Source organism: Schistocerca gregaria, chromosome 2 (genome assembly GCF_023897955.1).
Source record: "Schistocerca gregaria isolate iqSchGreg1 chromosome 2, iqSchGreg1.2, whole genome shotgun sequence".
In the NCBI taxonomy this organism is placed as follows: domain Eukaryota; kingdom Metazoa; phylum Arthropoda; class Insecta; order Orthoptera; family Acrididae; genus Schistocerca; species Schistocerca gregaria.
The window spans coordinates 1018582168-1018595786 of record NC_064921.1 but is presented as its reverse complement, the minus strand read 5'-3'; the positions used below and the strand labels follow the sequence as shown (position 1 = coordinate 1018595786).

Genomic DNA, 13619 nt, shown 5'->3' with positions numbered 1-13619 from the left:
ATGGCACTTAGTGCTATCGAATACATGGCCTTTGTGTTCACAGCACGACGCTCTAACGTACTGAGCTGAGGAGCGATGCAATTCGGCCACGTCACCAGTCCAATACCCGGTCCACCGGCTCATCCACCTTCATTACTGCCCTGCCAGACATTTAACCACGTATCTGTTTTCGTTGACTTTTGCTTTCTTGATGCTTGGACCCAAAAAGCACAACACAAAGAAAACGTAAGCGCCGTGAGACTAGCCAAGACTCAGCAAACAAAAGTATGTTCGGCTACCAGGAATCGAATCCGGGCTGCCTGGCTGAAAGCCATGCCTCCTAACAGCTTTCCGTTCCTTCTGACGGCCAGACAATCAGACGTGCAGGGCAAGCGCCATAATCACTGCCGTCACTGATAATATCTCTTCAACCTGTTTGCGCGAAATTTACTTCCTTTCCCGCACGAAGGAAACGGGTAGGTTTGGAATATTTAAAATTCATTGTCAGATGTGGGGTTCGAACCCACGCTCCCTTTCGGGAACCAGAGCTTAAATTTGGCGCCTTAGACCGCTCGGCCAATCTGACGTGCGAGCGGAAACACACTGCTGCCATCGTTTCTATAAACATCTCCAGGGCCTCACTGCGAAATTTGCTTGTTTTCTTTTTGTGTGAAGGAAATACATTTTTTTAGAGTATTTAAAACGAGTTGTGAGATGTGAGGTAACACCCCACCCTCACTGTCGGCACCCGGAACTTAAATATGGTGCCTGGCACCGTTGTTTTCCGACGCCTTCGGCCTTAAGTGGAACGAGCAGAACTCTAACTATCAATTTTCACATTGGCGTGGAGAAAACAACGAACGACAATAAAAGTCCGTTCCCTAGCAACGGCTACACTGTGTATTTCGCCCTCAGGGGAAGCTAATGATATGCTCCAGGCGAGGATCAAACTAACCAACTTAACATTGTGATACTTAGGCGCTTTCTACTTCTGGACTGGCACAATTATGCTCAATCGTCTCTGGATCGTCTGTACGTACGTCACATTAGATATTTCTTATATCATGCGGCTGTAAATTAAAGGGCAGTTTTCCAACGGCTGTCAGTTGTGCTTCTATTTACGCTAGCAGCACCTACACACTGCGTTCAGATGTGCCAACCTCTGCCCTGGCGTTGAACGCCTACAGCGCCTTCGCCTTCGGCCTCTGGTGGCAGGAGGGTAGCCGATACATCGCGACGTGAATGACTCGGCACGCAAGGCGGTGGTGGTGTAACGGTCAGCATGGTTGCTTCCCAAGCAGTTGATCCGGGTTCGATTCCCGGCCACCGCACGAAACGTACATTTTTCTTCTAGGGCTATTCCAAGTAACGTAACGCGATCCTCGAAACAGAACCGTCGTGGTACGAATAGTTTTCCTTCGCCCCACGTCTCACTCCGTGTCGCCATTGCGGTAGTCGCCGGATTTCGATTCACAGCATCGTGTGTCTCCATGTGTCGACTTGTCTCGACTTTGCTCGGCTGACGCGAGAGCTGACGCTTGGAAATGGGCATATATGTAGAGGGCAGGCGGGAGAAACGACTGCGAGAGACCAAAAACCGACAAACATACGACAGAACCTTTCATTTTATTGTGGCCACAGATTCGCGCTTTAGTGCACCGACAGGCAGGAGTGGCGTCAGCGTGCTGGACCGCATCATTATCGCTAAGCAGCGACGACACCTAAGTAAATAGGCAAAATGAAAGAAGCCAAATGTAGGTAGAGCTCCAAGCTGGTCGCCCATCCAAGTACTAAACACGGCCAACCGCTATTAACTCCAATCAACAGACGAGAACCGCTGCACTCAGCGTGGTATGGCCGTTATCGACAACGCCGCGAAACGTGCAGACGTCTTGCTTCTTGTGCACATCACTTGGTATTTACCTGGCAGTGTCTCGCTGGAGGAAGCACTGTCTTTTATGAGAGAAAAATGAAATGGCACTTAGTGCTATCGAATACATGGCCTTTGTGTTCACAGCACGACGCTCTAACGTACTGAGCTGAGGAGCGATGCAATTCGGCCACGTCACCAGTCCAATACCCGGTCCACCGGCTCATCCACCTTCATTACTGCCCTGCCAGACATTTAACCACGTATCTGTTTTCGTTGACTTTTGCTTTCTTGATGCTTGGACCCAAAAAGCACAACACAAAGAAAACGTAAGCGCCGTGAGACTAGCCAAGACTCAGCAAACAAAAGTATGTTCGGCTACCAGGAATCGAATCCGGGCTGCCTGGCTGAAAGCCATGCCTCCTAACAGCTTTCCGTTCCTTCTGACGGCCAGACAATCAGACGTGCAGGGCAAGCGCCATAATCACTGCCGTCACTGATAATATCTCTTCAACCTGTTTGCGCGAAATTTACTTCCTTTCCCGCACGAAGGAAACGGGTAGGTTTGGAATATTTAAAATTCATTGTCAGATGTGGGGTTCGAACCCACGCTCCCTTTCGGGAACCAGAGCTTAAATCTGGCGCCTTAGACCGCTCGGCCAATCTGACGTGCGAGCGGAAACACACTGCTGCCATCGTTTCTATAAACATCTCCAGGGCCTGACTGCGAAATTTGCTTGTTTTTTTTGTGTGAAGGAAATACATTTTTTTAGAGTATTTAAAACGAGTTGTGACATGTGAGGTAACACCCCACCCTCACTGTCGGCACCCGGAACTTAAATATGGTGCCTGGCACCGTTGTTTTCCGACGCCTTCGGCCTTAAGTGGAACGAGCAGAACTCTAACTATCAATTTTCACATTGGCGTGGAGAAAACAACGAACGACAATAAAAGTCCGTTCCCTAGCAACGGCTACACTGTGTATTTCGCCCTCAGGGGAAGCTAATGATATGCTCCAGGCGAGGATCAAACTAACCAACTTAACATTGTGATACTTAGGCGCTTTCTACTTCTGGACTGGCACAATTATGCTCAATCGTCTCTGGATCGTCTGTACGTACGTCACATTAGATATTTCTTATATCATGCGGCTGTAAATTAAAGGGCAGTTTTCCAACGGCTGTCAGTTGTGCTTCTATTTACGCTAGCAGCACCTACACACTGCGTTCAGATGTGCCAACCTCTGCCCTGGCGTTGAACGCCTACAGCGCCTTCGCCTTCGGCCTCTGGTGGCAGGAGGGTAGCCGATACATCGCGACGTGAATGACTCGGCACGCAAGGCGGTGGTGGTGTAACGGTCAGCATGGTTGCTTCCCAAGCAGTTGATCCGGGTTCGATTCCCGGCCACCGCACGAAACGTAAATTTTTCTTCTAGGGCTATTCCAAGTAACGTAACGCGATCCTCGAAACAGAACCGTCGTGGTACGAATAGTTTTCCTTCGCCCCACGTCTCACTCCGTGTCGCCATTGCGGTAGTCGCCGGATTTCGATTCACAGCATCGTGTGTCTCCATGTGTCGACTTGTCTCGACTTTGCTCGGCTGACGCGAGAGCTGACGCTTGGAAATGGGCATATATGTAGAGGGCAGGCGGGAGAAACGACTGCGAGAGACCAAAAACCGACAAACATACGACAGAACCTTTCATTTTATTGTGGCCACAGATTCGCGCTTTAGTGCACCGACAGGCAGGAGTGGCGTCAGCGTGCTGGACCGCATCATTATCGCTAAGCAGCGACGACACCTAAGTAAATAGGCAAAATGAAAGAAGCCAAATGTAGGTAGAGCTCCAAGCTGGTCGCCCATCCAAGTACTAAACACGGCCAACCGCTATTAACTCCAATCAACAGACGAGAACCGCTGCACTCAGCGTGGTATGGCCGTTATCGACAACGCCGCGAAACGTGCAGACGTCTTGCTTCTTGTGCACATCACTTGGTATTTACCTGGCAGTGTCTCGCTGGAGGAAGCACTGTCTTTTATGAGAGAAAAATGAAATGGCACTTAGTGCTATCGAATACATGGCCTTTGTGTTCACAGCACGACGCTCTAACGTACTGAGCTGAGGAGCGATGCAATTCGGCCACGTCACCAGTCCAATACCCGGTCCACCGGCTCATCCACCTTCATTACTGCCCTGCCAGACATTTAACCACGTATCTGTTTTCGTTGACTTTTGCTTTCTTGATGCTTGGACCCAAAAAGCACAACACAAAGAAAACGTAAGCGCCGTGAGACTAGCCAAGACTCAGCAAACAAAAGTATGTTCGGCTACCAGGAATCGAATCCGGGCTGCCTGGCTGAAAGCCATGCCTCCTAACAGCTTTCCGTTCCTTCTGACGGCCAGACAATCAGACGTGCAGGGCAAGCGCCATAATCACTGCCGTCACTGATAATATCTCTTCAACCTGTTTGCGCGAAATTTACTTCCTTTCCCGCACGAAGGAAACGGGTAGGTTTGGAATATTTAAAATTCATTGTCAGATGTGGGGTTCGAACCCACGCTCCCTTTCGGGAACCAGAGCTTAAATCTGGCGCCTTAGACCGCTCGGCCAATCTGACGTGCGAGCGGAAACACACTGCTGCCATCGTTTCTATAAACATCTCCAGGGCCTGACTGCGAAATTTGCTTGTTTTTTTTTGTGTGAAGGAAATACATTTTTTTAGAGTATTTAAAACGAGTTGTGAGATGTGAGGTAACACCCCACCCTCACTGTCGGCACCCGGAACTTAAATATGGTGCCTGGCACCGTTGTTTTCCGACGCCTTCGGCCTTAAGTGGAACGAGCAGAACTCTAACTATCAATTTTCACATTGGCGTGGAGAAAACAACGAACGACAATAAAAGTCCGTTCCCTAGCAACGGCTACACTGTGTATTTCGCCCTCAGGGGAAGCTAATGATATGCTCCAGGCGAGGATCAAACTAACCAACTTAACATTGTGATACTTAGGCGCTTTCTACTTCTGGACTGGCACAATTATGCTCAATCGTCTCTGGATCGTCTGTACGTACGTCACATTAGATATTTCTTATATCATGCGGCTGTAAATTAAAGGGCAGTTTTCCAACGGCTGTCAGTTGTGCTTCTATTTACGCTAGCAGCACCTACACACTGCGTTCAGATGTGCCAACCTCTGCCCTGGCGTTGAACGCCTACAGCGCCTTCGCCTTCGGCCTCTGGTGGCAGGAGGGTAGCCGATACATCGCGACGTGAATGACTCGGCACGCAAGGCGGTGGTGGTGTAACGGTCAGCATGGTTGCTTCCCAAGCAGTTGATCCGGGTTCGATTCCCGGCCACCGCACGAAACGTACATTTTTCTTCTAGGGCTATTCCAAGTAACGTAACGCGATCCTCGAAACAGAACCGTCGTGGTACGAATAGTTTTCCTTCGCCCCACGTCTCACTCCGTGTCGCCATTGCGGTAGTCGCCGGATTTCGATTCACAGCATCGTGTGTCTCCATGTGTCGACTTGTCTCGACTTTGCTCGGCTGACGCGAGAGCTGACGCTTGGAAATGGGCATATATGTAGAGGGCAGGCGGGAGAAACGACTGCGAGAGACCAAAAACCGACAAACATACGACAGAACCTTTCATTTTATTGTGGCCACAGATTCGCGCTTTAGTGCACCGACAGGCAGGAGTGGCGTCAGCGTGCTGGACCGCATCATTATCGCTAAGCAGCGACGACACCTAAGTAAATAGGCAAAATGAAAGAAGCCAAATGTAGGTAGAGCTCCAAGCTGGTCGCCCATCCAAGTACTAAACACGGCCAACCGCTATTAACTCCAATCAACAGACGAGAACCGCTGCACTCAGCGTGGTATGGCCGTTATCGACAACGCCGCGAAACGTGCAGACGTCTTGCTTCTTGTGCACATCACTTGGTATTTACCTGGCAGTGTCTCGCTGGAGGAAGCACTGTCTTTTATGAGAGAAAAATGAAATGGCACTTAGTGCTATCGAATACATGGCCTTTGTGTTCACAGCACGACGCTCTAACGTACTGAGCTGAGGAGCGATGCAATTCGGCTACGTCACCAGTCCAATACCCGGTCCACCGGCTCATCCACCTTCATTACTGCCCTGCCAGACATTTAACCACGTATCTGTTTTCGTTGACTTTTGCTTTCTTGATGCTTGGACCCAAAAAGCACAACACAAAGAAAACGTAAGCGCCGTGAGACTAGCCAAGACTCAGCAAACAAAAGTATGTTCGGCTACCAGGAATCGAATCCGGGCTGCCTGGCTGAAAGCCATGCCTCCTAACAGCTTTCCGTTCCTTCTGACGGCCAGACAATCAGACGTGCAGGGCAAGCGCCATAATCACTGCCGTCACTGATAATATCTCTTCAACCTGTTTGCGCGAAATTTACTTCCTTTCCCGCACGAAGGAAACGGGTAGGTTTGGAATATTTAAAATTCATTGTCAGATGTGGGGTTCGAACCCACGCTGCCTTTCGGGAACCAGAGCTTAAATCTGGCGCCTTAGACCGCTCGGCCAATCTGACGTGCGAGCGGAAACACACTGCTGCCACCGTTTCTATAAACATCTCCAGGGCCTGACTGCGAAATTTGCTTGTTTTTTTTGTGTGAAGGAAATACATTTTTTTAGAGTATTTAAAACGAGTTGTGAGATGTGAGGTAACACCCCACCCTCACTGTCGGCACCCGGAACTTAAATATGGTGCCTGGCACCGTTGTTTTCCGACGCCTTCGGCCTTAAGTGGAACGAGCAGAACTCTAACTATCAATTTTCACATTGGCGTGGAGAAAACAACGAACGACAATAAAAGTCCGTTCCCTAGCAACGGCTACACTGTGTATTTCGCCCTCAGGGGAAGCTAATGATATGCTCCAGGTGAGGATCAAACTAACCAACTTAACATTGTGATACTTAGGCGCTTTCTACTTCTGGACTGGCACAATTATGCTCAATCGTCTCTGGATCGTCTGTACGTACGTCACATTAGATATTTCTTATATCATGCGGCTGTAAATTAAAGGGCAGTTTTCCAACGGCTGTCAGTTGTGCTTCTATTTACGCTAGCAGCACCTACACACTGCGTTCAGATGTGCCAACCTCTGCCCTGGCGTTGAACGCCTACACCGCCTTCGCCTTCGGCCTCTGGTGGCAGGAGGGTAGCCGATACATCGCGACGTGAATGACTCGGCACGCAAGGCGGTGGTGGTGTAACGGTCAGCATGGTTGCTTCCCAAGCAGTTGATCCGGGTTAGATTCCCGGCCACCGCACGAAACGTACATTTTTCTTCTAGGGCTATTCCAAGTAACGTAACGCGATCCTCGAAACAGAACCGTCGTGGTACGAATAGTTTTCCTTCGCCCCACGTCTCACTCCGTGTCGCCATTGCGGTAGTCGCCGGATTTCGATTCACAGCATCGTGTGTCTCCATGTGTCGACTTGTCTCGACTTTGCTCGGCTGACGCGAGAGCTGACGCTTGGAAATGGGCATATATGTAGAGGGCAGGCGGGAGAAACGACTGCGAGAGACCAAAAACCGACAAACATACGACAGAACCTTTCATTTTATTGTGGCCACAGATTCGCGCTTTAGTGCACCGACAGGCAGGAGTGGCGTCAGCGTGCTGGACCGCATCATTATCGCTAAGCAGCGACGACACCTAAGTAAATAGGCAAAATGAAAGAAGCCAAATGTAGGTAGAGCTCCAAGCTGGTCGCCCATCCAAGTACTAAACACGGCCAACCGCTATTAACTCCAATCAACAGACGAGAACCGCTGCACTCAGCGTGGTATGGCCGTTATCGACAACGCCGCGAAACGTGCAGACGTCTTGCTTCTTGTGCACATCACTTGGTATTTACCTGGCAGTGTCTCGCTGGAGGAAGCACTGTCTTTTATGAGAGAAAAATGAAATGGCACTTAGTGCTATCGAATACATGGCCTTTGTGTTCACAGCACGACGCTCTAACGTACTGAGCTGAGGAGCGATGCAATTCGGCCACGTCACCAGTCCAATACCCGGTCCACCGGCTCATCCACCTTCATTACTGCCCTGCCAGACATTTAACCACGTATCTGTTTTCGTTGACTTTTGCTTTCTTGATGCTTGGACCCAAAAAGCACAACACAAAGAAAACGTAAGCGCCGTGAGACTAGCCAAGACTCAGCAAACAAAAGTATGTTCGGCTACCAGGAATCGAATCCGGGCTGCCTGGCTGAAAGCCATGCCTCCTAACAGCTTTCCGTTCCTTCTGACGGCCAGACAATCAGACGTGCAGGGCAAGCGCCATAATCACTGCCGTCACTGATAATATCTCTTCAACCTGTTTGCGCGAAATTTACTTCCTTTCCCGCACGAAGGAAACGGGTAGGTTTGGAATATTTAAAATTCATTGTCAGATGTGGGGTTCGAACCCACGCTGCCTTTCGGGAACCAGAGCTTAAATCTGGCGCCTTAGACCGCTCGGCCAATCTGACGTGCGAGCGGAAACACACTGCTGCCATCGTTTCTATAAACATCTCCAGGGCCTGACTGCGAAATTTGCTTGTTTTTTTTTGTGTGAAGGAAATACATTTTTTTAGAGTATTTAAAACGAGTTGTGAGATGTGAGGTAACACCCCACCCTCACTGTCGGCACCCGGAAGTTAAATATGGTGCCTGGCACCGTTGTTTTCCGACGCCTTCGGCCTTAAGTGGAACGAGCAGAACTCTAACTATCAATTTTCACATTGGCGTGGAGAAAACAACGAACGACAATAAAAGTCCGTTCCCTAGCAACGGCTACACTGTGTATTTCGCCCTCAGGGGAAGCTAATGATATGCTCCAGGCGAGGATCAAACTAACCAACTTAACATTGTGATACTTAGGCGCTTTCTACTTCTGGACTGGCACAATTATGCTCAATCGTCTCTGGATCGTCTGTACGTACGTCACATTAGATATTTCTTATATCATGCGGCTGTAAATTAAAGGGCAGTTTTCCAACGGCTGTCAGTTGTGCTTCTATTTACGCTAGCAGCACCTACACACTGCGTTCAGATGTGCCAACCTCTGCCCTGGCGTTGAACGCCTACAGCGCCTTCGCCTTCGGCCTCTGGTGGCAGGAGGGTAGCCGATACATCGCGACGTGAATGACTCGGCACGCAAGGCGGTGGTGGTGTAACGGTCAGCATGGTTGCTTCCCAAGCAGTTGATCCGGGTTAGATTCCCGGCCACCGCACGAAACGTACATTTTTCTTCTAGGGCTATTCCAAGTAACGTAACGCGATCCTCGAAACAGAACCGTCGTGGTACGAATAGTTTTCCTTCGCCCCACGTCTCACTCCGTGTCGCCATTGCGGTAGTCGCCGGATTTCGATTCACAGCATCGTGTGTCTCCATGTGTCGACTTGTCTCGACTTTGCTCGGCTGACGCGAGAGCTGACGCTTGGAAATGGGCATATATGTAGAGGGCAGGCGGGAGAAACGACTGCGAGAGACCAAAAACCGACAAACATACGACAGAACCTTTCATTTTATTGTGGCCACAGATTCGCGCTTTAGTGCACCGACAGGCAGGAGTGGCGTCAGCGTGCTGGACCGCATCATTATCGCTAAGCAGCGACGACACCTAAGTAAATAGGCAAAATGAAAGAAGCCAAATGTAGGTAGAGCTCCAAGCTGGTCGCCCATCCAAGTACTAAACACGGCCAACCGCTATTAACTCCAATCAACAGACGAGAACCGCTGCACTCAGCGTGGTATGGCCGTTATCGACAACGCCGCGAAACGTGCAGACGTCTTGCTTCTTGTGCACATCACTTGGTATTTACCTGGCAGTGTCTCGCTGGAGGAAGCACTGTCTTTTATGAGAGAAAAATGAAATGGCACTTAGTGCTATCGAATACATGGCCTTTGTGTTCACAGCACGACGCTCTAACGTACTGAGCTGAGGAGCGATGCAATTCGGCCACGTCACCAGTCCAATACCCGGTCCACCGGCTCATCCACCTTCATTACTGCCCTGCCAGACATTTAACCACGTATCTGTTTTCGTTGACTTTTGCTTTCTTGATGCTTGGACCCAAAAAGCACAACACAAAGAAAACGTAAGCGCCGTGAGACTAGCCAAGACTCAGCAAACAAAAGTATGTTCGGCTACCAGGAATCGAATCCGGGCTGCCTGGCTGAAAGCCATGCCTCCTAACAGCTTTCCGTTCCTTCTGACGGCCAGACAATCAGACGTGCAGGGCAAGCGCCATAATCACTGCCGTCACTGATAATATCTCTTCAACCTGTTTGCGCGAAATTTACTTCCTTTCCCGCACGAAGGAAACGGGTAGGTTTGGAATATTTAAAATTCATTGTCAGATGTGGGGTTCGAACCCACGCTGCCTTTCGGGAACCAGAGCTTAAATCTGGCGCCTTAGACCGCTCGGCCAATCTGACGTGCGAGCGGAAACACACTGCTGCCATCGTTTCTATAAACATCTCCAGGGCCTCACTGTGAAATTTGCTTGTTTTTTTTTGTGTGAAGGAAATACATTTTTTTAGAGTATTTAAAACGAGTTGTGAGATGTGAGGTAACACCCCACCCTCACTGTCGGCACCCGGAACTTAAATATGGTGCCTGGCACCGTTGTTTTCCGACGCCTTCGGCCTTAAGTGGAACGAGCAGAACTCTAACTATCAATTTTCACATTGGCGTGGAGAAAACAACGAACGACAATAAAAGTCCGTTCCCTAGCAACGGCTACACTGTGTATTTCGCCCTCAGGGGAAGCTAATGATATGCTCCAGGCGAGGATCAAACTAACCAACTTAACATTGTGATACTTAGGCGCTTTCTACTTCTGGACTGGCACAATTATGCTCAATCGTCTCTGGATCGTCTGTACGTACGTCACATTAGATATTTCTTATATCATGCGGCTGTAAATTAAAGGGCAGTTTTCCAACGGCTGTCAGTTGTGCTTCTATTTACGCTAGCAGCACCTACACACTGCGTTCAGATGTGCCAACCTCTGCCCTGGCGTTGAACGCCTACAGCGCCTTCGCCTTCGGCCTCTGGTGGCAGGAGGGTAGCCGATACATCGCGGCGTGAATGACTCGGCACGCAAGGCGGTGGTGGTGTAACGGTCAGCATGGTTGCTTCCCAAGCAGTTGATCCGGGTTCGATTCCCGGCCACCGCACGAAACGTACATTTTTCTTCTAGGGCTCTTCCAAGTAACGTAACGCGATCCTCGAAACAGAACCGTCGTGGTACGACTAGTTTTCCTTCGCCCCACGTCTCACTCCGTGTCGCCATTGCGGTAGTCGCCGGATTTCGATTCACAGCATCGTGTGTCTCCATGTGTCGACTTGTCTCGACTTTGCTCGGCTGACGCGAGAGCTGACGCTTGGAAATGGGCATATATGTAGAGGGCAGGCGGGAGAAACGACTGCGAGAGACCAAAAACCGACAAACATACGACAGAACCTTTCATTTTATTGTGGCCACAGATTCGCGCTTTAGTGCACCGACAGGCAGGAGTGGCGTCAGCGTGCTGGATCGCATCATTATCGCTAAGCAGCGACGACACCTAAGTAAATAGGCAAAATGAAAGAAGCCAAATGTAGGTAGAGCTCCAAGCTGGTCGCCCATCCAAGTACTAAACACGGCCAACCGCTATTAACTCCAATCAACAGACGAGAACCGCTGCACTCAGCGTGGTATGGCCGTTATCGACAACGCCGCGAAACGTGCAGACGTCTTGCTTCTTGTGCACATCACTTGGTATTTACCTGGCAGTGTCTCGCTGGAGGAAGCACTGTCTTTTATGAGAGAAAAATGAAATGGCACTTAGTGCTATCGAATACATGGCCTTTGTGTTCACAGCACGACGCTCTAACGTACTGAGCTGAGGAGCGATGCAATTCGGCCACGTCACCAGTCCAATACCCGGTCCACCGGCTCATCCACCTTCATTACTGCCCTGCCAGACATTTAACCACGTATCTGTTTTCGTTGACTTTTGCTTTCTTGATGCTTGGACCCAAAAAGCACAACACAAAGAAAACGTAAGCGCCGTGAGACTAGCCAAGACTCAGCAAACAAAAGTATGTTCGGCTACCAGGAATCGAATCCGGGCTGCCTGGCTGAAAGCCATGCCTCCTAACAGCTTTCCGTTCCTTCTGACGGCCAGACAATCAGACGTGCAGGGCAAGCGCCATAATCACTGCCGTCACTGATAATATCTCTTCAACCTGTTTGCGCGAAATTTACTTCCTTTCCCGCACGAAGGAAACGGGTAGGTTTGGAATATTTAAAATTCATTGTCAGATGTGGGGTTCGAACCCACGCTGCCTTTCGGGAACCAGAGCTTAAATCTGGCGCCTTAGACCGCTCGGCCAATCTGACGTGCGAGCGGAAACACACTGCTGCCATCGTTTCTATAAACATCTCCAGGGCCTCACTGTGAAATTTGCTTGTTTTTTTTTGTGTGAAGGAAATACATTTTTTTAGAGTATTTAAAACGAGTTGTGAGATGTGAGGTAACACCCCACCCTCACTGTCGGCACCCGGAACTTAAATATGGTGCCTGGCACCGTTGTTTTCCGACGCCTTCGGCCTTAAGTGGAACGAGCAGAACTCTAACTATCAATTTTCACATTGGCGTGGAGAAAACAACGAACGACAATAAAAGTCCGTTCCCTAGCAACGGCTACACTGTGTATTTCGCCCTCAGGGGAAGCTAATGATATGCTCCAGGCGAGGATCAAACTAACCAACTTAACATTGTGATACTTAGGCGCTTTCTACTTCTGGACTGGCACAATTATGCTCAATCGTCTCTGGATCGTCTGTACGTACGTCACATTAGATATTTCTTATATCATGCGGCTGTAAATTAAAGGGCAGTTTTCCAACGGCTGTCAGTTGTGCTTCTATTTACGCTAGCAGCACCTACACACTGCGTTCAGATGTGCCAACCTCTGCCCTGGCGTTGAACGCCTACAGCGCCTTCGCCTTCGGCCTCTGGTGGCAGGAGGGTAGCCGATACATCGCGGCGTGAATGACTCGGCACGCAAGGCGGTGGTGGTGTAACGGTCAGCATGGTTGCTTCCCAAGCAGTTGATCCGGGTTCGATTCCCGGCCACCGCACGAAACGTACATTTTTCTTCTAGGGCTCTTCCAAGTAACGTAACGCGATCCTCGAAACAGAACCGTCGTGGTACGACTAGTTTTCCTTCGCCCCACGTCTCACTCCGTGTCGCCATTGCGGTAGTCGCCGGATTTCGATTCACAGCATCGTGTGTCTCCATGTGTCGACTTGTCTCGACTTTGCTCGGCTGACGCGAGAGCTGACGCTTGGAAATGGGCATATATGTAGAGGGCAGGCGGGAGAAACGACTGCGAGAGACCAAAAACCGACAAACATACGACAGAACCTTTCATTTTATTGTGGCCACAGATTCGCGCTTTAGTGCACCGACAGGCAGGAGTGGCGTCAGCGTGCTGGACCGCATCATTATCGCTAAGCAGCGACGACACCTAAGTAAATAGGCAAAATGAAAGAAGCCAAATGTAGGTAGAGCTCCAAGCTGGTCGCCCATCCAAGTACTAAACACGGCCAACCGCTATTAACTCCAATCAACAGACGAGTACCGCTGCACTCAGCGTGGTATGGCCGTTATCGACAACGCCGCGAAACGTGCAGACGTCTTGCTTCTTGTGCACATCACTTGGTATTTACCTGGCAG

The 13619-nt window shown here is 49.8% G+C and overlaps 14 non-coding genes across 14 annotated transcripts; 7 read left to right on the top strand and 7 right to left on the bottom strand.

Annotated features, from left to right (window-relative positions):
• Positions 1-481: 481 nt before the first annotated feature.
• On the bottom strand, positions 482-565 carry Trnal-uaa (transfer RNA leucine (anticodon UAA)). The gene has a single exon. It is a non-coding gene; the product is annotated as a tRNA-Leu (tRNA).
• A 673-nt stretch (positions 566-1238) lies between these two features.
• Trnag-ccc (transfer RNA glycine (anticodon CCC)) lies at positions 1239-1310 on the top strand. The gene has a single exon. It is a non-coding gene; the product is annotated as a tRNA-Gly (tRNA).
• Positions 1311-2434: 1124 nt separating this feature from the next.
• Trnal-uaa (transfer RNA leucine (anticodon UAA)) lies at positions 2435-2518 on the bottom strand. The gene has a single exon. It is a non-coding gene; the product is annotated as a tRNA-Leu (tRNA).
• Positions 2519-3189: 671 nt separating this feature from the next.
• Trnag-ccc (transfer RNA glycine (anticodon CCC)) lies at positions 3190-3261 on the top strand. The gene has a single exon. It is a non-coding gene; the product is annotated as a tRNA-Gly (tRNA).
• A 1124-nt stretch (positions 3262-4385) lies between these two features.
• On the bottom strand, positions 4386-4469 carry Trnal-uaa (transfer RNA leucine (anticodon UAA)). The gene has a single exon. It is a non-coding gene; the product is annotated as a tRNA-Leu (tRNA).
• Positions 4470-5141: 672 nt separating this feature from the next.
• Positions 5142-5213, top strand: Trnag-ccc (transfer RNA glycine (anticodon CCC)). The gene has a single exon. It is a non-coding gene; the product is annotated as a tRNA-Gly (tRNA).
• Positions 5214-6337: 1124 nt separating this feature from the next.
• Trnal-uaa (transfer RNA leucine (anticodon UAA)) lies at positions 6338-6421 on the bottom strand. The gene has a single exon. It is a non-coding gene; the product is annotated as a tRNA-Leu (tRNA).
• A 671-nt stretch (positions 6422-7092) lies between these two features.
• On the top strand, positions 7093-7164 carry Trnag-ccc (transfer RNA glycine (anticodon CCC)). The gene has a single exon. It is a non-coding gene; the product is annotated as a tRNA-Gly (tRNA).
• A 1124-nt stretch (positions 7165-8288) lies between these two features.
• Positions 8289-8372, bottom strand: Trnal-uaa (transfer RNA leucine (anticodon UAA)). The gene has a single exon. It is a non-coding gene; the product is annotated as a tRNA-Leu (tRNA).
• Positions 8373-9044: 672 nt separating this feature from the next.
• Trnag-ccc (transfer RNA glycine (anticodon CCC)) lies at positions 9045-9116 on the top strand. The gene has a single exon. It is a non-coding gene; the product is annotated as a tRNA-Gly (tRNA).
• Positions 9117-10240: 1124 nt separating this feature from the next.
• Positions 10241-10324, bottom strand: Trnal-uaa (transfer RNA leucine (anticodon UAA)). The gene has a single exon. It is a non-coding gene; the product is annotated as a tRNA-Leu (tRNA).
• A 672-nt stretch (positions 10325-10996) lies between these two features.
• Positions 10997-11068, top strand: Trnag-ccc (transfer RNA glycine (anticodon CCC)). Its single transcript has one exon. It is a non-coding gene; the product is annotated as a tRNA-Gly (tRNA).
• A 1124-nt stretch (positions 11069-12192) lies between these two features.
• Trnal-uaa (transfer RNA leucine (anticodon UAA)) lies at positions 12193-12276 on the bottom strand. The gene has a single exon. It is a non-coding gene; the product is annotated as a tRNA-Leu (tRNA).
• Positions 12277-12948: 672 nt separating this feature from the next.
• Trnag-ccc (transfer RNA glycine (anticodon CCC)) lies at positions 12949-13020 on the top strand. Its single transcript has one exon. It is a non-coding gene; the product is annotated as a tRNA-Gly (tRNA).
• The last annotated feature ends 599 nt before the right edge of the window (positions 13021-13619 follow it).